The sequence below is a fragment of the Rhipicephalus microplus genome, chromosome 2 (genome assembly GCF_043290135.1).
Source record: "Rhipicephalus microplus isolate Deutch F79 chromosome 2, USDA_Rmic, whole genome shotgun sequence".
Lineage (NCBI taxonomy): Eukaryota > Metazoa > Arthropoda > Arachnida > Ixodida > Ixodidae > Rhipicephalus > Rhipicephalus microplus.
In genome coordinates, this window is record NC_134701.1 from 266363876 (window position 1) to 266388910 (window position 25035).

At 48.1% G+C, this 25035-nt stretch overlaps 1 protein-coding gene across 5 annotated transcripts in view; it reads right to left on the minus strand.

Annotated features, from left to right (window-relative positions):
- LOC119170029 (uncharacterized) overlaps window positions 1–25035 on the minus strand; it is a 246270-nt gene that overhangs the window by 189843 nt on the left and 31392 nt on the right. For 2 of the 5 annotated variants that reach the window (XM_075880943.1, XM_075880971.1), the window contains exon 2: window positions 5271–5431. The gene's annotated coding sequence lies outside the window, so the exon portion shown is untranslated. Of the gene's footprint in view, window positions 1–5263; window positions 5432–25035 lie in introns of those variants that run through there. The other 3 variants (XM_075880925.1, XM_075880932.1, XM_075880962.1) reach the window with 3 other exon arrangements.

Genomic DNA, 25035 nt, shown 5'->3' on the forward strand with positions numbered 1-25035 from the left:
TCTGTCTGTCTATCTGTCTGTCTATCAAAGCACTGCATGCTTCGCCCTTCCCCTGTTTTTTTTTATTATTGTTATTATTAAAGAGAAATTCCCGCGGTTTAACGCCAACAACGCAGGCGATACACTCTTTGTCGACGTCTACATACGTTTCGACAAACGCCATTGGTTTACAACGCGCGCTGCTCGTCGCGCATCACGATGCATAAATCCAGCCGTCGACGTGTTCAGAGTAGAAAGTGTAAAAAAAAACAAAAAAACACGACCAACGCGAGACTTCGCACTTCCGCGCCCCTCCCGTTCCGGTCTGTCGAGCAGAGACGACGTGCACGTTCTTTCGTCGCACACCTTTGCTAACTTGTGAAGTAGTAAACCGCGGCACTCCATGCATATACAACGTATACTCATGTCGCGCTAAAGAACGCGTCAAGATTTATTTGTTATCCACTTTTCTAGCTAAGCGGTTCGTTACAAGCTTTCCGAGCGTTATTATATGTGAATCTAACCCGATGCCGCTGCGTTTGTGATTTGTTGCATAGACGCGTTCTCTGAGGCCACCGTGTGGCCTGCGTGTCGGGCCCTTTACATCCAGCGCCCGCTCATCGTGATATTTTAGACGAGCGTGTGGTCGCGTAATCAGACTCAGTTGTTCATTCATGCGATGTGTATCGATTTGTTTTACTCGGTACTGGGGCACTGGTTACGCATGCAGCATGAACTTTTCAACACCGCCGACTTCTAACCCGTGCAATCATTCATTTCTTTATTCGCCTGTCGAGCGCGTTCGCCTCTTTATAGGAATGTCATATTTACGCTAAAACGAACAAATGCGGGACAGCTCAGGTGTTGCAGATCTGCCTGGATGAGAAACGACGCATTTAGCAGCATTGTAGGACCGATGGCAAAGGTTTACTCTTGCAAGCAAACGAGTACATAATAAAATAATCTAGCGAATTATGCCTATACTGTGCGCCTATTAACAGAGTGCGATTTTGATAGCGAATTGGTCTCCATAACAAAATACTGTAAACGACCCGAGCGCTTCATTATATGCTATTGAATGAATATTGCGGCGCGACATACGCATGATTGATCGATCGATCGTAAGATCGTTTGCCGCGGTAACTATGTGTCAAAGACGTTATCTCTGTGGCTTCGACCCCTTTTGCACTAACTAGGCGCAAATATATATCCGAACAATTGGATTTTGAGTGACTTTCACTTATGGTTTTTTGTACGCAGAAACACGGGCTCAGTTTAGACAAGGCAAATCCTGATATTGTATATACCGCGGTGGCTCGTTGAACCGCTCATGTTCTTCCTGTTTGACGCCCCTTTTCACATAATTCTTTTGACCATCGGGGCTCTCAGAGAAGTATCCGAAAATGGAGAAGACCTCCTCGACAGCAATGTAGCTGTAGTAACTAAACCATCAGAACAATCACTAGTACAAATGACGTAGTAGCTTATATAAACAGGTTGGACATATAAGACTAGTTCGTTACGAGTGTGGGAACTGCACTGTTAGAGGCAGGCTCATCGTAATTCAAGAGCTGGAAACTGTTCCTGTAATTCTGTTCAACTTCCATTGACGTCACGTCATAATCGTTTCGTCATCGTCAGACCACCTTCTCTTCTGCAGCTTCCCCCTTAAGGCGATGAGAACAAATCGAAACTTTGATTCCCCACTGGCATCGGAGATCAATACTCCGAGACTCCTCCGGCTACAAATGTAATTAGGGGTCGAACGCGGCCAACTATTAGCCCTACAGATGGTTAGGGAGATGGATGAGCGAACTGCGTCTGGGAGCCCTATTTGAGATGATATGGCGACGGATGGCCCATCGGTATCGTCGCTTTGACTTGTTTACCTCTTTATTATTATTATTATTATTATTATTATTATTATTATTATTATTATTATTATTATTATTATTCGCCCCTATGATCTCTCTACAACACTCACGGTTAGTGCTCACAGATTACTGATCCTGAATTAAACTTGCTTGTTTTATGGCATATTCATAAAGAACCCCTAACCCATCCCAGGCTACGCCAGCGGTTGTAATCATGCCTGACGACCCCCTCTCCCACTCCACCCTACTTCTCAAGCGCATTACCGAGGCAGTGCCGTTGAGAGATTCCCGAGTTGGAAGAAGGTGAGTAGTGGGGGTGAGTGGCGCAGTAACTGTCTTTTAGGCGAGCCTTTGTGCTCTTGTACAACACTCAAGCAAGCAAGGAAACTTTTGTAGAGGCATCTGACTGCATACGATTCGATTCCAAACTCCGTCGGGCACCTAGCCGCTTTTCCCATGCGTCTGGCTGAACCCCGATGTTGTAGATGCTCAGCTTTCGATATAGTGGCGTCTCCTGGCCCCTAGTTTCTTCAACCCACCCCCACCCCCCTCCCGCCAACAGCGCTGAGCCGAGCTCCTTGTGGTTGCAGAAACGCGCGTCCTTCTTGTCCTCAATTCATTGCCATACCGTTTAGACTAAACATCGTAGTACAGAGGCTTTCCTTCATTAAGTTACGGTATATATGCGCCGCGAAAGGCTGCCGCTGGTCCGTAGCATTACTGAAATCAGTATTAGCACTTGACGTTAAAGCAGCTCGCGAAACCCCGTGCTTGGGCGACGCCGGCGAAGCGGTCGCGCACTGCGCGAGGTGACTGCATTGCAGCGCAGCACAACTGCGACCGTTGTGGGCTTGTGGTTGTGACCGGCTATCTGGCCGCCAGTGGTGAACTTGGCGGGCCGCGGTTGGTGGGCTGCCCCCGTCCTCCTCGCCGCCGTCCGGCCGGCCCGATCTGGGTCAGTTTCGGCCAGTGACCCCCCACCCCACTCTCGCCCCCTCCTCAGTGAGTGAGGCCACGCTCTCCGGAGCAGCAAGCAAGTTGCTGAGTTGAGCAGCGCGAAAGTTCTACTCGGCCATCGCGCGGCACTTCCTAGAAGGAGCTCTGCCGCAATTGGATGCGTCCGAAGGGAAAGGGAGCACTGCGGCGCATGAGCGCGCTCCTGTCTCGCTCAGTGACGACGCCGTGCCACCCTCATTTCGCCTTTGTATTGCTCTTTTCGTTTCGATGTCGCGGAATTTTGAGGCCTTGCTGCGGTCCGAGCGCATTTTGCCCTCACAGGTGATCTCGATTGAGGAAAGAGAAGAAGGGGCGGCCAGTCTGGACGAAAGGAGACGAGAACGCGGACGACCGTTGTAACAAATTGTAGATGAGGAGGGCTAGCTGACGATTATATACAGTCTCTTTAGCTTCCTTTCTTTTTTTTCATTTTTTTTAAGATTCGCATTCGAACATGGAAACAAACGCGTATTCACTATTTCTCTATTCACGACTAACGCACGCACCTCAAACCCTAAACGGAGTATTGCTGAGGTTAATTTCGTTGGGCTCTTAGTACAGCCTCTACGGAAAGGGGCGCAATTTCACCTCATTTAGCAGGCCGAAACCACGAAATTTTTTCCCACAATGGGTCGGGACAGCGAAGATAGCTGCAGATTGATCGATTTATGGGGTTTAACGTCCCAAAACCACCATATGATTATGAGAGACGCCGTAGTGGAGGACTCCGGAAACTTGGACCAGAAGATAGCTGTAGAGAAGGAAGACTAGGTGTGGGTGAAAGGGGGGGTGAGGGTGAACAGAGCGTTAGATATATTTGCCCTTTGGACGACCTGTCAATTTTTAAACGTGACTAATTGGCTTCAAGATTCGAGGACAATATCGATACCTATTCCTAGAATCAGTAAAATCTGGACGCCGATTAAGCAATATACATAGTTCTTGTTCGCAGTTATGTTTTAGAATAAAATGGCAGCATGCGCAGTCAGCCTGTTCTTCAATCTGAAAATGTGTATACAGGTTGGATATATACGCTCAAGTCTGGGGTTTTCGCGCCAGTACACTTCTTGCGGTGTAGGTTCTTACACGGGTTTCTGCAACCGTCGACTGCGGTGGCAGCGAAACGATACATTTTGCCCAAATGCTTCGCTTTTTATTTTCAGTCGCGTAAGTGCTCATGAGAAAAAATAAAATAATGATAGTGCTGCTTCCTAACGATTACTTAACTGGCAAAGCTGACTGGTTAGCTTCTCCGCCACCATTGTCGCTACCCGCATTGCTCCTCTCCCTACGGGTTGAGTGGGCGCAGCACCGTGTCAAAAAGCCACGCGTCGACGCGCTGCAACGGCTACGTGTGGTCGCATGACTACGTATCACACGACTGCCGTACGCGATAAGCTCACTTCACTTCGTTTTCTACATTTTCGACAGCGCAATCGGAGGTAGCAGCATGTCATCGAAAAGCGCGAAGTCGTGACTGGATGAAGGCTTAATGCTAACATTCCACGTGTCTTATGAAAAAGTGCCGCCATATCCCCGAAGTGAACGATGATGAGTGGGCGAAGCTCCGGAGGTAAACCTGGTAAACCATGAATCCTCCGCACATTTTGCCCAGTCAATTTTATTACAACGCTCCCCCTAGCGTACGTCGCCGCACTAAATCGAACGATTGCCTTCCACCAATTACACGCGCCATATGTGACATCATTCCTATTTTATAGCATCTCGCATCTTTCATCATCAACTACAAGTACCGCCGTCTAGTTTATAACATCTTGCATCTTTTTCATCATCATCTACAAGTACCGTCATCTAGTGAACAATGCAAGAACTAAACGAGAGGTGGCTACATACAGGGGACGCACAGCCCACGCCTTAAGGAGCTTCGCCCCTAAAAAATAAGTTGCGAGGAGGAGATATCGTTTGTGGGAAGTATATTACGGGTGGCGACGCCACATTGAAGTTCCCTCGCCAAACGCCGTGACGTCATGGGCTTTTACGGCATCTTAGCAGATACGTACAGTTCCTAATCGGTAAACTGAGCAAAGTACATTATCCTCTGATGGGTGCGATAAAATTAAGGAGCCAAGTTTCTGATAATTCTTTGAGCCAAGGTCAGGCCAAGGTCGCCACGATATATACGAAAATACACTTCGATATACGTAACATCGCGCGCGCATACTTGAGCGCGAAATCAAACGCCATCCTTGATTTTTTTTTCCTGTTAATAAACACGTGATGGTGAAATTAACAATACTAGGCTCTCGGAGTGTAATTTATCGACATAGACCAATACGCTCTGCACTTGAGCGTTCCTTTAAAACGCCAAGACGGACCCGGTAAGTTAAGCAAGTAAGGACAAACTGCAAGCACAGACAACACTCTGGCGATTGCAGCGGGATTCCGATGCGGACCTCTCACCGTGCGCGCTGTACAAGGAGGTGCGAGAACTCAGCGACGACGTGGTGGCTTAGCGATGTCCGGTACTCGGGTCCCTGAGCGAACAGCCGCCCCGGAAAGTCCAGCTGGACGACCGCACACGCCGGCCATCGCTATGCAGCACGCCGACCGGGGCAGGCAACCTGTGCAGGGGGCGCCACACTCGCATCAGCATGGTATACCACTGACAATCCTATCGACAGATTGCTTCTCAATGTACTGGGTAGCTGAGCTGGGTACGCTCAGGTATCCAGCTCAGGTACCTGAGCTGCTTCTCAATGTACTGGGTACGCTTCTCAATGTACTGGGTACGCTTCTCAATGTACTGGGTACCTGAGCATGGCGGCTTTAGTGAACTCAAAAAAGCAGCATAATAACGTGGCTTCAATGAGATAACGATGCCACTGGAACGCTATACACTGGCCTCCGTGCGTGCTTGAACGAAAGAACCTGCATGCGATGTACCCATAACGTTACCACGTCACATCACCAACTTCACGTCCTGCCATGTCTGCACTTTAACATGGCGCTTTCAGTGACGTCAGCGCAATCCATCTATACGCACGTAGAGAAATTCCACGTTTCGCATATGGCGTATACTGACCTTCATATGCAATGCAGTAACGCATACTTAACACACGAACACACACGCGCGCGCAGAGTGGGATCAAACATTTTCCCGAATCAGAGGTGGGTACTAGAGTCACCTAATGAAACCAGTATAGACGACACAGACAGCGGTCTTCATGTGCTTACTGGTTTCGAAACATTTTCCTCCAGCCCCCAACTGGCACGGTCTTTTTTTTTCTTTTTTTTTTATTTCCTCTCTCTGTCTGTATCTATTTATGTCCTCCTGACCCCTATTTCCCACTTCTGTGCGGGGTAGTAAACCGGTTAGTAGTACCAAATTGACCACCCTGTTTTTTTTTCCTTTTATTTTTCTCTCTCTCTCTCTCTGTCGTAGCGTCAATTCCAAACTAAGCCGTGCCTTCGCAATACGCGACCAGCGCCCGGACACCGACGCTATGAAAGCAATCACTTGCAGAGCGATTTAGTCACCAAGCCACCATGACCGTCTCAATGTTTGTCGTCATAGAATCGACCAGTACGTGCTAACACGCCACCGCAAAAAATTCAGTCGTCGCTACAGATAAATGAACACCGACACAGAGCAAGAAAAATGACAGTTATACGCCATCGACGCGGCAGCCTTCCTTCCTTTCCTTTACCCTTCATGCTCGTCTCTACATTCTTGCGTTCGTCGTCCGGTAATCGTGGACCGTCAATGGGGCGGTCTTTGTGCGGAAGTTTCTGCAGCTTCCTTAACGTGATCTCGAAGTGGTAGTTACGACATCGAAGCGGGCTCTTCTTCTTCCTCGCGTGTGCATGCAATGCGACGGTTGCTCCGTAATCGCACACGGACAGGTAACGGGACCGCCGGGAAAGCAGCGGCCCTTTTTGTGGCGGAAGTTTCCGACGTTTCCTTTTAACGCGTTTCTCGGCTCCTATACTCTGTCTCGTCATACGCTCTCGCTTTGCTCTTCCTCCCCCTGTTTCATTTTTATTTTCTGCCAGTCTGCTTTATTTTCCCAGCTTACACAAGAACGTAATACACTATAACTTAGTCGAGAGTTTGACGGACAACTGCCTGACCGGGAAAAGACGTGGAACAAATTTACACAGCGTCGACCAAGGTGTGTATATATATATATATATATATATATATATATATATATATATATAAAGGAAGGAATGGTTACCACGGCTTCATCTCGAATCATTGTTTATTCAAACCACTGCACACACGCTGAATCAAAACTGTGGTATATATAATATCCCCACCTGCGTATGCACGTTGCCTGAAGTATATGAGCGAACTTGCTACTCATGCTTCGTTGTGAACAAGTCTCGCCGAAACGTCTTTTTTATATATTTTTTAACCTTGGTCGGCACTGTGTAAATTTCGTATTACATGCAATGTCCTGTCATAGGAAGATTGGCAAAATACAAAGCATACACCGCCCATGTGGAAGGTGTACTTTTCAAACATCGCTTTCTTTTGCAGTTCGCTCTCAATCCGCCTCCTTCAGTTTTCTCTGCTGAGCTCTGCCATTTTGGAAGGGTTTCGGTAGAGGCCGAGACAACCGGTATCGCCAGAGCCTTTGAGATCAGGGGCGTTTCGCGACTTTTCCGCCGCTGGAGGGTGCATGCTCCGTGAGACCGTGAGGCGAATTGTGAATATCTTGAGGTATGCAATTATTTTACTACTACTACTACTACTACTACTACTACTACTACTACTACTACTACTACTACTAGAACTACCACCACCACTACGACTACTACTAAAAGGGGCAAACATCGCTATTTTTCCCGTTATTTTTGTGTCATCCAATTTTATGGCGTAAAACCAACAATTCCCATCAGCGCCAAAACGTAAGGTGCCTTGCGCGCGCGCGTGCGCGATTGGGTGTGTGTTAACCTTTCCTCTCATTGTCTTGAATTTCCTTTGTCATTTCTTTTTAGCAGCAAACGCTTTCAGCTCTTGTTGTAAACAACCTACAACTGATCTAGGGCCAAAAGTAGGAGCCTTTTCTTGGGCACCCATAGGAGAACATCCGGGCATCGCGGCAATATAACAAGACATGGTCATCCGGCCAACGAGACCAAAGTTAGAAAATGCGGTCTCCGACCCTCAACCCACTGTTGAGCGCTGAATTACATACGCTAAACACCGCATGAACAAGCTAAATAATTATTGCTAACGAACACTTCTAAATGTCTGTTCACGATATTACTGAAGCTGTAACTTCCAGCAGGCCGATTTTTTTTTTTTTACGTTTCCAATGGTGACTTTCAAAAGGCCGATACATGGCACCATACTGCCTTCTTTTGTCGATGAGACACGGTTGCCTGTGCTCTTTCCAACGCCAGCAGTCCGCGGGTTTTGCGCCGCCTCCTTCGAGAGATGGCGCCACGCTGCGTGACGTCGCCGGCAGCGCCCTCTGCACCACGCATGGCGTTTGACGGAAATGAGGCCTACAACAAGGTTTTAGTTCAAAACCAGGTTCATCCCGGTTCAGTAGGCTTCCAGGTATACGTCGCGTCGTGGCCGCATAATAAGATTGTCGGGAGTATCGTCTCCAACAAATCTGCATTGCGGTAACCATTTCATGCGCATACACATATACGCACGATTACAAAAACGCCAGCCATTTTTATTTATTATTTACTGTTTAGGCTTGCCTCTTCTAGGTAGCACACTTTGAACATTCGCCGTCATGACAGTGAGCTGATTTAACAGACGATTATCCTAAAGAGGAACATAGCTTCAATCTATAGCGTGACCGTCTTCTCACTGGTATCTGCGAATGGCCGTGTATGCCAGCGCCTACTTTTGCGCAGTAGTGATAGCCGGGCGAATTAGATCAATCTTGCAATTCTTGTGCAAGCGCTGTGCGTTTGAATTTCTTCATGCCTAATAGCACATAACCGAAGAACTTGCCACACGACAGACGGCGCTGCCTTCGGCATTAGGCAGCGCCCTCTGGAAAAGGGCTTATAAACACAAATAACAAGGATAGGTGTACAAGGACGACAACTAGTTCGGCAGTCTAAATGTGAAGTTTCGGGCACATATTGCGAAAACTGAGGATTTGTTTCTTCGTTCATTTTAATATCCTTTTTTTAAAATACCGTTTTGGCACTTCGATCAAACACAGTTTTTTTTATCAACTACGACGGTGGCCTAGCCAGGGCGTGGCACACCAGGCACATGCCCCTCCCGAAATTTTTCTCTGCCATGGGACACAGAGCGCGAAATAGAACTCGCACACTTGCCTGCGCGGCCTCCACTTTATATTCTAGCACCGTGATTTGGATCAAGGAAGTGCCCCTACCGAAACAAACTTTTGGCTTCACCACTGAACTACGACTCTTGTCTTAACTTTCTCTCTATTTACTTCGTGCAATTCGAAACAACCAAAAAATCGACTCTTCAGTTTCATTTAGTGTTTTCACTCTTGCCCTAAGCACAAAGGTTTTAATTTCTTTAGAAGTTGAATGTAAGGAAAGTAATTCCCCGTACGAGACTGCAAAGGTCGCTGATCCTCAGGGGACTCTCGTTCCCATTGTTGCTACTCTATTACTTACTGTCAGTCGTGTTCGGACGTGCACACATTCGCATACGTACATGACCGTATTGCTGTAAGATATATGGTGACCACCAACCGCATCGCGCAGAAAAACACTCTTTCTCATCAGACCACCGAAGCGAAGCGTCGTTGGACTCGGTCAGTGTTTGGCATGCAAGCAGAACTAGTGCAAACCCAGTGCCAATAGGTCACCATGTTGTGCTGAGTATGCATCTATATAGTATATACTCCTGGTGTGCACTTCGAACGAGAAGACACATTTCTTTAGCACGGGTGGCACGAAGGAGTTCCCTGTCACTGTACCGCTTACACGTGTGGTCAACTTGTCCAAGACTGCACCCAATCCAGGACCTCCCACAGTTGATCCGCGAATTCTGTCACGCATAACCAATAGAGCGGAGAGTGCAGACGGTGCAGCTGTCCCGGGCTTTTTAATTAATTCTCGACTGAGTGAATCCGGATTTATATATCCTCATTCGATGGAGCTGTACTCTTGTTTTCCAGGTTGGTCATTAGTCACTGCGTCATGGCTCCTGCTTGCGCTGACCCGTTTATGTCACAAACACAAAATATCCCAGTGAAGACACATTCGCATCGCTTGCTTACATATATGGAGATAGTATCGTGTTCAACTCATATATATCGTGGCCTTTTTGTCCGCAACTCTTCATTATTTCTTTCACTGCCCCTATGTAGCCACGCGCGTATCTATACGCGATGTTGGTACATTAGCTGAAAGCGTCGCTGCGCAACGCCATTGCCCACTTTTCTTGAAGTCGAAATTTCGCGTGAAAGGAGAAGGGCATTGATGGTAGACGTGACAACTAAGAGAACAGAAACAATGCCACACCAGTGACGGATAACGAAACCGCGGAAAGTCGAAGTGCTACGCTATTATTATCATCGTCAGCCTGACTGCGTCCAGCAGGGCAATGCTACACAATGTTACACAGTTCTACCCAATGAGGCGCTACTCACCAACTTACAGGCGATAATTCCACGCTGTGTCGCGACCTGTCTTTGTCTATTAGAACTCGCTGTTGGGCCCCGTCTTTCTGGGTCACGGCTTCTCCTGCTTTTTCTTCACCGAGACTAAACTACGGCCAAGGTATTTCGAGGTACAGGTCTGGAATAATCGGGACGCCCACTTCTAAAAAGCTTGACACGTGACGGTGATTCATTCTGGACGGAAAGCGTCGCCCCTCTTGCGCATACAGATGACAGCCTAATCACGCCTGATGGGCAGCGCTATATTCGTGTCCTTCGTAAAACTGGTTCACGCACGGATTCACTCGGCAGAGCGTGCACTGCAGCACACTGTTAGGAGGGCGCGACGCCATTCCAAGGAACGCGCTGCGAGAGTGCTTGAAAAGGGTGCGCTTTCTCGCCCGTGCGTTGCGCGTCGCGTGCACTGCAAGAGGCACGTACGCCTGATTACGCGGCATTTTCTCCGCATGCGCTGGCCACAGGTAACAGGTTGCGGGCCAAGACGGGCCCGGCTATTTTGGTCCAGCGCTCGCGTGTTGCAAGGTGCGCGCGCGCGCGTTTTTTTTCGCCGTCCCCAGCGACGCAGTGCGGGGCAAGCAAACGCAATCCAGAGGTGGTGGTCAGCCAGTCGGGCGAGGGGGGCTCGCGCGACCAAAATAGCGGCGCCCCACCAGCGGGGGCCACGGGGGGACGTTGTCCCAGTTCCCGCGCGCTCTTCCTGGTTCGCCCGCTGGCTGGCTCAGGGCGACCGGCTGACTGGCTCTGACGTCACGCGGCCTCCTCCAGTGACGTCACACGAAGGAGCGATCCTGACGCCAGCGCGGGCCGAACACTGTTACCTGCAGTGGAGGATACTGCTGAGGGCGGTGGCAGTCTGCGGCTGCGACGGTCCACTCGGATGAAAGTTGGCGCCCATGACCGTTTCGTTGTTGGCGCACTTTCAATCGCAGGGCTCTGGAGTGGTGTTAGCGTCAAGGTAGCACGTGAACGGCTCGTCGCATTCGAAGATACCTGACAATATTCCTTTCTGCTATCAACGATGGTATTGACCAGCTCCAGCTGAGAGCTCTTTTGCAGACAAGAAGTTTGTGACCGGCATTCGCAACTACACTTCTAACAGCAAGCAAGCCGCGAATGTCAAGTCCTCGGTACACATCAGCAGTAATTCGAGCGCCGGCAGTACAAGGAATAGGCGAATCTATCTCTTGTACCGTTTCTGATTGTATTATGCACAGCAACTCCATCGAATATATCGCGCGGACCAGCATAGCGAAGCTAGAATTCTTTTCGGGCGGGTTGAATTATACTTCATGTATGTTCGTGCATTCGTTCGCATGTGTGCGTGTATATATGCGCAACAACATGGAAAATTTTCGGTGGGTTTGAACACTTGGCAATTTGATAGCGCGAGCTGATATAATGAACACAGAGCCAAAATTTTTGACGGAAGACAGCTTATTGAGTTCACCCACGTGAACGAGAGAAGGCTGTCCACTTGACAGCAACCCACTGCTGCAAAACTGCAACGCGTCCTAGAAAGCACGTTGAGGGTTCAATCGTCCAAGTAATGGACCTCATGTTCGCCCAAAATTGTCAGGTGTACAGAGCCAAAGCGTTCCTCTCATGGGCCGACACGGACTTGCTTTATTCGTGGTCCTTGGGCACGGACTGTATCTTACTATGAACCAAGAGCAAGGACGAGTCGTTTGTGGCAGACGCCAATAGATGGGCCATCAACAGGCACGTGTACTGATGACCAAGTATACGTTTGATTTGGCAAGATGCTATTTCAAGAGCAAATGCAAGGACGGGTGTACAGACAAGACTACATCAAACGACTGCGGTCTGAAATACGGTGGCCGTGGAAATGACTAGCACTGCGGCCATGGAAGGTCGTCGCATTCTTCGGGGGCGAAGCAAAAAATAACTATGCCAACGAGCCTTTGTCCGAAAGGAGCTATAGTTCCGTTAGGTCGCGTAACGGCCACTCCCTCCTCCGCCTTCTTATTCCTTTCTTCACGCACACCTGTCGTTACGTGGTGCTGGAAGAGGAAACTGCGCAGCCCGACCGATACTCTTCTTCCTTCCCTGCGGCGAGAGGCGGAAGTGGGTACGCCGCCATTCGCCGCACAAATGGCCATTCACGGGCAGAGAGAAAAGCTGACGCAATCTCTCTTGTCACCGCCGCTATTTCGGGACCATGCAGGGCCGCCATCTCTCGCTGATCGCCAGCCGCGATGCATGCCGCAGCGCAGTCCACCCGCGCTGCTTCTTCGTTGTGCCTTCCTCCGGATGCAAGACGCATTTCTCGTCTTATCGCGCAGCCCATACACTGCAACGGTGCACTGACAGCGCAGCGCATTCGCTACGGGCAAGCGCTCAGGCAAGATTATACCGGGCGATACGGGCAGCCTGCGTTCATACATTCACGTCATTCTTGTGGATTCTATAAAGGGACACCTGAACTTTTTATTTATATATTCGGGATCATACCATAGCGTATGCTCCCACGACCGTCGCTTCCCCTCACCCGCCATTTGGCAACAGGGAGCGGTGGTATTCTGGTTGGTGGTGGTACATGGTCGTACTTAGTGGAGCCATTTGTCTGGTTCAGTCCGATAACGAACGATGTTCTAGCCTACCAGCCCGTCATTAGCGTGAGCAGGGTTCTCCGTTACGAGGAAACGACGTTTCACCGTAGCATCCTATAACTCCCTCGGTCGAGTCCAAAAGCAAGCAAGCTTCATCAGTTGATGCAGAAAGGAAAACGCAGAACGTATGGCATGCATTTGATCCCCGGTTTCCAGGGTGTAAACGCATGCGCAAAAATAAACCGTTCTTGTGAGTGAAACGTCATGGCGCCCAAGGTTATCGTCAGCTACCCGCACGGTCATAAGACTCGTAACCCTGCGCGTACTATATGCCAGCTATCCATCCATCGACTAAATGATGGCTATAGTGTTTCCCATAGCTCGGCGAAGAAATCGGAGCTCACTCAGACTAACTCAAGAAATATACTCTGCCCTGAAGATTCACTCAGACTCACTAAATAGAATCTTCCTCAACCCGTCTCACTCGTACTCACACTCACCGACGTATTACTCAACCGGATTCACTCGCGGCTTCACCCGGGTCTTTGTGAGCTTGAGTGAGTAGACTCATGAATCCGTTGGCGTAAAATTAGTTCTTTTTATTTTTTAATATTCGTTTTTATGTTAAATTTATAATATATATAAATATTATATACAATATAAGACGGCGGCTGCATTTCCGATGGAGGCGGAGATGTTGTAGGCCCGTGTGCTCAGATTTGGGTGCACGTTAAAGAACCCCAGGTGGTCTAAATTTCCGGAGCCCTCCACTACGGCGTCTCTCATAATCATATAGTGGTTTTGGGACGTTAAACCCCACATATCAATTATACAATATAAGAAATATCTATAATATGTAACGTATTTAGAGCACAGTACAACAGAGAAAGTACGTTTTAACTTTTCCTTTATACTGTTTTTAGCACTACGGCGGAACATTCGCTTGCCACGAAAACGACCCGGGTTCAACAATCCCCACTCAAACCTTGTTCTAAAGTTCACAGACTTAGCTTAGCTATTGTTGTGGAGTAGATGAGGCATTCGATATGATAAGGTGGTCTAGGATTCAACGACGACGTCAAAACCAAGTCAAGCTGCGTCATTAACTGAATACAATGACGTCGCCATCCCCGCCGCAGCCAAACCCGAACGACAATCTTTCTACTGCCTAAATAGCAAGACTGAGAACGGTCTAAGACGCCACGTACGCAAAGACACAAAAGGGGATGCAAGTCGTCACGAAAGACGAGTACGTAGCGCGTAGTATGAGCCACGCGTCGGGTGGCTCGCCCATCTGTGCAAACAAGAACGGCTTTGCAGCGCTTCTGCTATGCTCATCATCATCCGAACGGAGAACGCGGAAGAGAGTCTTTGGTGCGGCGGGCGAGGCGTGGCGCCCTCTGCGGAAGGCGAGCCACCGGGCGGTTGTTTCGGGGAACCCCGAGGCAGTGCGCGACCCCGGCTCGAACCGAGCGGCGAGTGCACGCGCCCCTGTCCCGCGGTCGACTGGTCCGAGTTTGGATTCGTTTGGATTTGTGTCGTCAACGTTCGTCTTGTTTTACTCGCTTCTTTCCCAAGGAATAGACGTGACCGACAACGTGCACTACGTATCCGTACGTACTTCGCTATACAAGTACTGCACGCGGGGGCTGCGGGTGCAGAACGGTCGTCCAGTTTTGCTTTCGAAAGGTCCCCTCTCGTTTCGGACGCAAGTTTTCGTTTCACATCGGAGGTCATAATGCGTTGTCTTTTATGAATGTTTTTCACGCCAGAACTTTCTTGAGATTATAAGGTATGCCGCAGTGGTGGATTCCGCGTCATGACCACCTGGGGTTCTTTAACTTACACCTAAATGTAAGTGCATGACTGTCTTTGCATTTCGCCGCCCATCGAAGAAGCGACCGGCGTGGCTGAATATCGAACTCACGTCATCGAGCTTGATATAGCAAAACGACATCGTTGCTATAGGCTACCACCTCGGGTGGTTTACATATATGAAAGGTTTTGCCGACCCTCACACGAAAAAAAAAAACCAAAAGGATTTTTTAAAACACGTTCGGCTTTTTGCATGACTGTGGGTGCACAACATTCACTGGCGTCAGCTCCGGTTGCATGCCCTGAGAACATTTAGAGCTCTATAAGGACTTGCGCAATGCCTTTGGCGAGCGAATGTCATAATCGAAAGAAGAATCGTTACCAAACGCAAATCACCCTTCATTTCCCACTTTCTGCATGTTTACCACCGAGTTATTAGTTTCACTTGAAAAAGCAGGGCCGGATTGCGCTAGTTTTCAAAGCTATAATGCAGAACGAAAAGCAAGCAGGTGATCACACGAACCAGCACGGACTTCCGGTAAAAATGGAACTCCGCGCTGATACACGTCACGATTGGTTCCTCCTTTGCCAATGCTAACCCTTATTGCAATTTCTTTCTGCGAAATATAGCTCTCGCATGCGCGTTATCCCAGATGATTTATAATGCCAGAGAATGTACGCATACGGGGTATCCTGTTTGTGTCGACACTCCTATACTGACGCAGAAATACTCGTAGAAACGGCATAACTAGTACTTATTCGCGCAGCAGATAAAGAGGTTCGCGGAGGACGCATTATATTAACAGCGGAAATCACGTCTTTTTTTTCTGCGTTTATATTTTGTTCGCTTGCTATGTTCTTCACGCTCGTTGGTTGTCATATTTATACCATTCCATGCTTACTTGCAAGACCCTATTCCACGCGCACCCACGTAAAGAAAGAGAGACGATAACAGGCACACAGGTCAGCCAATTTACTCACCTCGCATCGCCTATACATGTATTCACATAAAAAACAGCGCCAATAACGAGGGGCAAAAAAAAAAGAAAGAAACAGACAGTGCCACTGTCTGTCTCCTTTTCTTGTCCATCGTTATTGGCGCTGTTTTCTTTGTGAATCATATCGTACCAACTCGCCCAAGCAACCACGTTAGCTATACATGTAGTTAGTTCTCAGGTGTTTTCCTTTCTTTCGCTCTATCCTTCACGCTTCTCCGGCGTGCCCTATAACTCTCGTGGACCGCTAGTCATTTTATTTTGTACGCGTATTGCAATTACCAGCCCGTAAACCGGAAACGGTACGTTCATCTCTATGATAGTAAATCGAGGTTACACTAGACACGCCTATCTCTGAACCCCGTATGAGAGCGCAGCGCAGCGTCAAGGGGTATCCTGATCTGACCTCTCCCTAAACGTTAAATCTTCTCTATTGTCCTTGTATCGCTTCTCGCACCGTCCTTAGAACTTCTTATTAGCTAACATTATTATTCCGGGCTGTCAAGGTTAATCAGGCATACCTAGTAAAACGGACCTCGTAATCATATACGCAGCAGAGAGAGGGAGAACTCTTTTTGAAAAGCAGAGAATATAGCCAGCCAGTGGAAATCAGTGTCTTGCTACGAAGCAGCGTTTATTTATTAAACAAATGTTCTGCCCAACTGCCTATCCCGAGTTTCAATTTGAGCTGCATATAAAAGTTTCTATACGCCCCATCGCAGTGGTCTAGTGGCTAAGGTATACTCGGCTGCTGACCCTCAGGTAGCGGGATCGAATCCCGGCTGCGGCGGCTGCATTTTCGATGAAGGCGAAAATGCTGTAGGCCCGTGTGCTTAGAATTAGGTGCACGTTAAAGAAGCCCAGGTGGTCGAAATTCCCGGAGCCCTCTACTACGGTGTCTCGCATAATCATATGGTCGTTTTGGGACGTTAAACTCTCATATCAATCAATTCGCTTTCCTTTTCTCTGAAAACCCTGGGTCACCGAAGCGACAATGATCAATTCGCTATTTTCATCGTGGCACTTATGATGATGTTGACTAGGAAATATTGGTTTCCAGTTTATATGTAAGTTTTATTAAAACGCTGTTGACGGAGTGCTACCTTGAATACCGTACTCCCTGCCGTATCTCAATCAGCAATTGTAAGATATTTTTAGGGCTCTATATAGTTACTGCTTTACATGGGCTTGTCACACTTTATTTATATGCGCGTGGTATTTTTTACCGGTTCAATGTAATCGTCATTGTTAAAGCTCACGAATATTTGTTTTAAATAAAGTGTTGTGCAATTCTTGGGGTGTTGCGAAGATGACTACTTGAACATTCTGCTTTGAAAGTGGTTGCCTTACTGCTCGAAAACTATTCGAGTAGCATTCGGTTCGCATGCGTATTCGACTCGGAGTTATCGATATTCCATTCATATTCGCTTCGGTTCACAAATACACGATGCACACACTCCTACTTGATACCATTCATGTCTCGACATAGTTTAGATAACCTAGCGCGCCCAAATAAGCTACTGCGTGGTTTCAAGAACGAACATTCTTGGTTCCTACACGACAGTATGTGATATATACATGACCACTCCACGTAGGTGATCGACAAAAAAAAAGTATTTCGCACTAAACAAAAAGAAAAAGAGACTTGATGCACGATACGATACCACAAGCTGCACCCCATAGTTCTTTCCTCGATCGCGTGCCATCGCAGATGTGTGCATACATAAGCCGTCGCACGAGCGAAATCTGGTTTCGCCTGCGCGAAGCCCTCGTTTCGGCGCGCAACTTTCTGTCCCTCTCACCCTATCTCTCTCACACACGAAGTACCCGCGCCCGCCCCGAAAGTGACGTAAAACACACACAAATGCGCAGCAGAGGCCACTGCGACAAACAAAGGAAGAATTCGGGTAGACGGAGCCGGTTTGTTGCGCCTGCGCCCCATTACTTAAAAATAGCATTCGCTCGCTCATTCGCTTGTTGGGCTTAAGAAGACCGAGCCGGTCTGTGTAATACCGTAGAGATTGGCGCTGCTTCTTTGGCTTTACTTTTTTTGGTTATAAAGCCCTGTTCTATGTAGCCAACCCAATTTAGACAGGCCACCTACAGTATTTTTAAACGCAACGAGATCATTGGATGTCCGGCAGTGCAAGCAGCTGGCGAGCGCGGTAAACAATGGGCACAAAGGGGGACTTGGAAAAAGTTGCCATAGTTGCTTAGCCTAGTTCTCGCTGCACGATAAGCCACCGAGCATTATTATCATTACTGTATTATTTTTTTCATTGCGTACACATATGCATATGCCCCATACTGTGAACCAGTGGCTACACAGCATAGCGCCGGGTCATACTAGGGACGCACGGCGACTGACATTAAAAAAAAATATTTTGTTATTGTTTTTTTTAGTCATACAAAAAATCAAGTTATAAAAAGCCTCGGATACCTACTGGTAAGCGTGAGGGTGCCGTGAAAAATTAATTAGATGTTTTAAAGGGCTATAGTTCCGGTTCCTACTGTACCCTGACGTCACGACACGTCAGTCACGTGCTCACGCAAGATATCGTTACGTTTCCTCAGCCGCTATAGGCTACACGACTCCGTTGGTGACGTACGAGCGGCCACTTCGCATGTTTTGATCATGACGTCATCACACTGAAGGAAAAGGCTGCGCTGCTAAGTTGAGGTCGAAAAACCAGACCGACACAGGGGAAGCGCTTTCCCTGTGTCAGTCTAGTTTTTCGTCCTCAACTTAGCAGCGCAGGCTTTTCCTGCAATATGTTCCAACTATAGCCCCCACACAAGCTTTTCGGAACGTCATAACAGCTGGTGCGTGAAGCCACTAGAATTTATACTCTATCCTGACATCACCCTGGTGTCAGTATAGGTGCATCACCCTATAGAGGTGCACCACCCTGTTGTCAGTAAGTGGATCACACTTGTGTCAGTAGGTGCACCGTACGAAAAGTGACTTCAATATCAAAACAAAATATCTTAGCGTTTTCCGAGCCTCATGCGGTCAGGTCTGTATATCTGCACAGGTGCCCCAAAAGTAAAACAGAGCGCGCGAGCTGTGGCCAAGCTATAGGCGGAACTGCATGCCAGCGTGCTCTATCAGAGGATTGGTTCTTTATTTATAGCGAAATTGTGCCAGAAGACGGTGCCAACATTACCGTTAATAAAAGAACACTTCTCTGATGGATCGCGCTGTTATTCAGTTTTGCTTAGTTTGGTCACAGCTCGCGTGCTACGTTTTACTTTTGAGTCTCATGTATAGAGCAGACTTGTACGCCTGAGTAAACTCAGCTTCGAAAATTGATGTCAATGCCGCGCGAGAGACCGCAGAAGTCTAGGACGCTAAACAACATTATTTAGTTCCTTTAAAACTACATTTGCGCTAAATTTCAAATTTATAGCATTATTGACGCTTGATTCCGTATTACCATTGGAATGAAAATTTAATACTTCATATTTAACTACAGCGTCGACTACATCTGAGGTGACCACCTCATCAATATTCAAGCCGGAAAAGCAGCTAGAACGTTTATTGCACTTTACGAGAGCAACGCCCATCAGTGACCTCTAATCATGGTGCCGATAAACATGGCAATAATTTTCCGAATTATGCCTTCAACTATGGCTTCATATGAGGTCTTGAATACCCATGAGGCCTTCACCTTAGAAATAAATGGCACTGTAAATAAACCACACAGTGACAGATGCACTCGCAGAGCACGCTCGGAAAGACGGGCCACGGGATAAACAGGGACAACGCGCGCAGCATGGCTACGAAGAATTTGACGACGAGACTCCACCTCGAACTCACTAGTCGTTCAGACAACAAGTAACACAATCAATACATCATCTGGCACACTGAACCACGTGTGTTTCCGGACTTTGCGTCATGCACGCAATGCTACATAAGAACCTGTTGCTCAGCCGTCATTCCACTGTGAACGAGGCATCCGTACGGATCCCTAAACGTCATTCTTCTTTTGTTTTGACGTTGGTCAGTGGCCCGTTTCTAAAACGACGCCTTTACTTGAACAGACGGTATTCCGTCGAACTGTCGACAATGTAAATAAACAGTGAAGTGTGCACACGATTGCAACTCATTCTAGCGGCTCCTCAGAGTCCGGTGCGTGCGCATCCAATGAGTTTGGTATTTAACCGATGAAAAGTTACAAAAAAAGCAAAAAGGTGCGGGGTGCGCTGCGACGAACTTTCGCCCCTGCATGCATGGAGGGTAACCCTGCGCACGCCTATATATGACCCCAAGTGAAAGCTGTACGAACTGCAAAGCACTGAATCACCCATATTTCCCTTGCATTTATTTGCTCTCTTCTGTCTTTTTCGTGTAATAACGTGAAATTTCATGAACATTTCTGTTCTTTTCTAGTGATTATTTCATTTTTATTTGTTTTGCGATTACATATTTTACTATTCTTATCCTGTTCGCTGCTCCGAGATCGGTGCATCCGATTCCAGACGCTGGCGTTTCGCTGTCGCTTCGCTGGCTCAGGCAAATGAATCAAGGCCTGACCACAAGTACGCGTTGCAGCGCGTCGGCGCGTCTTATTGACGCAGCGCCGCGCTCGCTCCCGATTGAGAGAGAGAGAGAGAGTGCGCGAAGCCTTGCATAGCCACATAAAGCCCCTCTCCCTCTCTTAAAGAGAGGAGGCAGTACCGTGTCAGAAAACCACGCGCTGACGCGCTGCAGAGCGTACGTGTGGTCAGGCCTTTAGCCCGTCGGCGAGGCTGGTGCTCACGGGCAAGCAAGCGCTGGCTTTCCAAACGGGCGGCCTGCTCGACTTATGTGCATCGAACGAGAGACCTGCGAGATGCCGACAGGAGACGACGACAGGGCGGTTCCTCAAATTGTCCCGTCAGTAAAAAAGAAAAGGCGATTTCGAAAGTAATACCGTCCTACATAAATCAACAAAGAAAAATCGATGAGCTAAAGAGCTGACTGTATAAGTAGACTGGCAGTTAAGGAGGCAACGGCGAGACACTGCAATGTAATGACGTGAACCAGCAATCCATTATACTATCCTATAGTTTTGCGGATGCTTGAGGTCGACGGTGCTGCGTGTGGTTACCTGATCTGGAGCGGGTCGAATTCTGATTATAAATTTTGTACCCTCAATGACTAGCGCCTATGTAGGCCAGCGAAAGGAATGTCGGCATTTTATATCAGGCGTCTCGACCTCGTTGGGAAAAGCTTTCCGGGATAGGAGGAGAGATATATGATTGAGCGTTTATAATCGCGCAGCCGTTTGCAGAAATTAAATTACGCAACACAAGGAGTAACGATTGCATCGCGGAACAGATTTGTTTTCTTTGTTTTATATAGCATGTGTGACTTATTAAAGTCATCTAGCGTATTTCTGCGCGTTATCTCGGTCGAATCAAAAGAAAAGGGGAATGATTAACATATTTCATGTTCATGAAACATGATCATCCTTCAGGATCATGTTTCAACATATTCGCATTCTGAAAATGCATTTCGCTTACTCGGACCCACATCAAACCTACAAAGTCTCTTATGCATCCTCCTAAGATGACCCGAAGGCTACAGTCATCTGCACCTAACGTGGCTTAGCAATGTCTCAAGAATCGAGGGCAATATATCTGCAATTTCTCCAATTTTCCACTGCCTCCGTGATCGGAGGCATCGGAAGCTTCTGGTACCTCACGCGGTTTTGCCTCCACTCCGGGATTCCCTTTCACTAAGCGCCTGACTAAGGTCCACTTTTCACTAAGTGACAATGTCGTGTGACAACGACATCATGTGATGCCACCTTATACGGCGTCATCACGCGACTTCACAATGACGTCAGAATTTTGGAGACCTGTGACGTCAGATAACGAATATCGTGAGGTTACCACGTGATCATTCTTTCGCGTCCCTCTTGTCACTTTTCACGTTTGCTGTGAGTGATCGAAGTCTTTCGCCATAAAAAACACCCAGCATCAGTGGGGAGAATGCAGGCCCTGTCAGCCAGAAAAATGGCGAAAACTGAAAAGAGGCGGCACCGCCGCCTTGACTTTCTCTTGACATCTTCTCTCGATAGTCGGAGCAGCGTCTGCTCCGACTATCGAGAATTACTCCATTGCATTTTAAAAGAAACAACGATCCAACCTGAGAAGCTTCGAGGAATTTTTAGCTTTCGTAACACGTTCTGAGGTCCGCGAAAGTGCTTTGACGTGTGTTTGTCGCGTCGACGCATACGCCAGCGCAGCAATATATAGGGCGAGAAATTAAAAAAGAAAGAAGCAAAGAAAATGGAAGCGAATGAAACATTTTTTTGCTGTTCTAGTAACGAACATTTCCCCCACGAAGTAACCGAAACTCCGTAGACATCTGAATCAGTACTCAACGTAGTCCATTACAACGCCCCCAACTATAATCATTTCACTAGCACAAGAATGCCCGAAAGAGATGCGTATGGTAGCAAAAAAAAAAGGAAGTTGTTCCCCCCATGCCCCCATTCTCGTCTGACAACACGATCGAACGGCCGTTTCCTCTAGCCCCGGCGACGTCGACGTAACGCGGAGCGCAACGTCATCGGGGACAGGTGATATCAGTCGGAATACAACAACACTTCCCATTATTGCCTCATACATCGCGAACGCGACCTCGCCAGTGATTGCCCCAATCACGAAACGTGCTCCCCGTTCTACATCTCACTGCGCAGGTGTGCGCATATAGTTTTCTTGCTTGTTTGGGGCAGATGCAACAACAACAGCCGGATGTTGAATACAGGAGCCCTCGCCAGCAACCGCCGCACCGTGCACAATGTATACAAGGAGGTAAAAATGAAAATTTGTAGAGGAGGCTCTCACAACACGTTACGCAAAACCAGCACCTGCCCCCCAAGAAAACAACAACAAAAAGAAACAATACGATCTCATCATGTAGCTTAGATTTCAAGTGGTCTGCAATGTTAACATAAACGCTAGGCTATTCAGAAAATAAATCGTCGTTGTTCCCGACAAAAACATGAGTATTCATGTCTTCGTCCCGATAAAATTTGCCAACATCATGAGGCTTCTTCAGGATTCCAGTGACATATAGACGCACGTTGAGCAGTACTTATTTTCATAGTTTCGTACTATATATAGGGTGTGGAAGGAAAGCGCTCTCGTTTTTCGCTGAGCGCTAACGTTTCAACATGCCCTATACTAACGCGGCAGTAGTGGCCGCCATGTTTAAGGGGGCACGACTTCACTCGTGGAGGCGCAACTTTCACTCCAGCAATTGTCTCTTTTAACCTGCTTGGCACCACATGTGCCGTCGCCGTGGTCGCACGCACCCATCGCGGGGCGCTCTTGGTTCCGCTCCTTCGTCAGACGTGATCGTCGTCTGCGGCCGCGCGAAAGGAAGGAAGGAAGCGTAGTTCCGGGTTCTTCCGCTTTCCCCGAGGCGCCGACGCAGGGGAGAAAGTCGGCAACAGTTACGCAACACAGGGCGACCTAGAGCGGCCGAGTTTTTTCTTCTTTTTTTTTCTTTCCTGATGGGCGAAATGCAGCACCACCATGGCGCGGGAAGCGGCAATTTGCCGCCGCAGCCGCCGGGAGCTGCGACCCCCCCCCCCCCTCCCGATCCCCGCCTCCTCCATTCAATTCTGGCACATCGTGTCGAAGGATTCGCGAAGCCCCGTTCACGGACGCGCCGTTACTTGGGCGCCTGCCTCGCCAGTGTTTTCCGATGGGACGCCGAGTGGTGTCTTACGTGACGCCCTGCTCGCACGGCACCTTATAGAGCGAGAGATGATGGGTTGTTGACGTCTTCCCTCTATAGAGCACTCAGCTGTCGACCCTCTGGCATTCTTAGTAGTGTCTCGCTCTTTGTAACAGCATTTAATGACTGCGCCTGGCCGGCCTGAGAAGAGAGGTCGTTGGCCCCGCGCAACACCTCTGAGCCGCCGAGAGAAGAATTGGGGCCGCGCTGCAGAGAGCGGCTCTGGACACGCCGCTATTCCGGCAGAGTTCCACCACTTAAAACGCAGCGCGGAGAAAACGGTGAAGCCGTACCGAGCCGGAACGGAAGGACGCAGTTAAAGGACTCTGTAGGGCTTCGAATTAACGGAGCCGGTCAAGGGATACGTAGGGCCGCTATTCTGGACACTTCGGCCACGGATTTCGGCGCTGTTTAATTGGTAGCGCTCAGGAACCTCTTGGAAACGACCGTCTGCCTAGGTACGCTGAGCTGTTGCGGATGATGCCCAACTGCCCGTGCTGGCTATTTCTGGCTCACGGGGTGAGCAACCGCGCTCCGTAGGATCAACTGAAGTGAGCAGCATTAAAGGCTGAGTCCAGCGAAACTAACATGGGCACGCGTTTCGTATCGTTTGTTGATGCTTACAGATAATGCACCTGGCGATGTGCTTAATTTCACTGTGGGGCCGTGTCTTTGACCCGAAGTTCGCAGTTTCAATCTCAGACGCGGACGCGGCATGTGTATTGACGAGACACGATCTAGAGGCCTGTGTACTGTGCGATATCAGTGCGCGGTAAGCAAGTACAGATGGACGAAATTTCCGGAGACCTCCACTACGGCGTTCCACATGATCACATCAATTTAGGACGCTAAAACCCCACTATTCTTATTATATAGCTATGTGTCCATTTAATCACCCGTCTTTAGCGATTGTGCTATAGCTGATGTATAAATCATGATGGTTCAGTGAGAACAAGCACTGATCGAGCAGCCGAGCAGGACGAGGAGAACATGCCTCGTTCCAGGACATCCTGAATAGGAATGGGAAGTTCAGTGGATGCAAACGCTTATGCGCAACACCTTGAGAAGTGGTTACGCGCAACAGTTACTGCAACGATGATTGCCACGAATTGTGTGCCACTTTGGCTCATCATTATGTCACAGACAGACAGACAGACAGACAGACAGACAGACAGACAGACAGACAGACAGACAGACAGACAGACAGACAGACAGACAGACAGACAGACAGACAGACAGATAGATAGATAGATAGATAGATAGATAGATAGATAGATAGATAGATAGATAGATAGATAGATAGATAGATAGATAGATAGATAGATAGATAGATAGACAGACAGATAGATAGATAGATAGATAGATAGATAGATAGATAGATAGATAGATAGATAGATAGATAGATAGATAGATAGATAGATAGATAGATAGATAGATAGATAGATAGATAGATAGATAGATAGATAG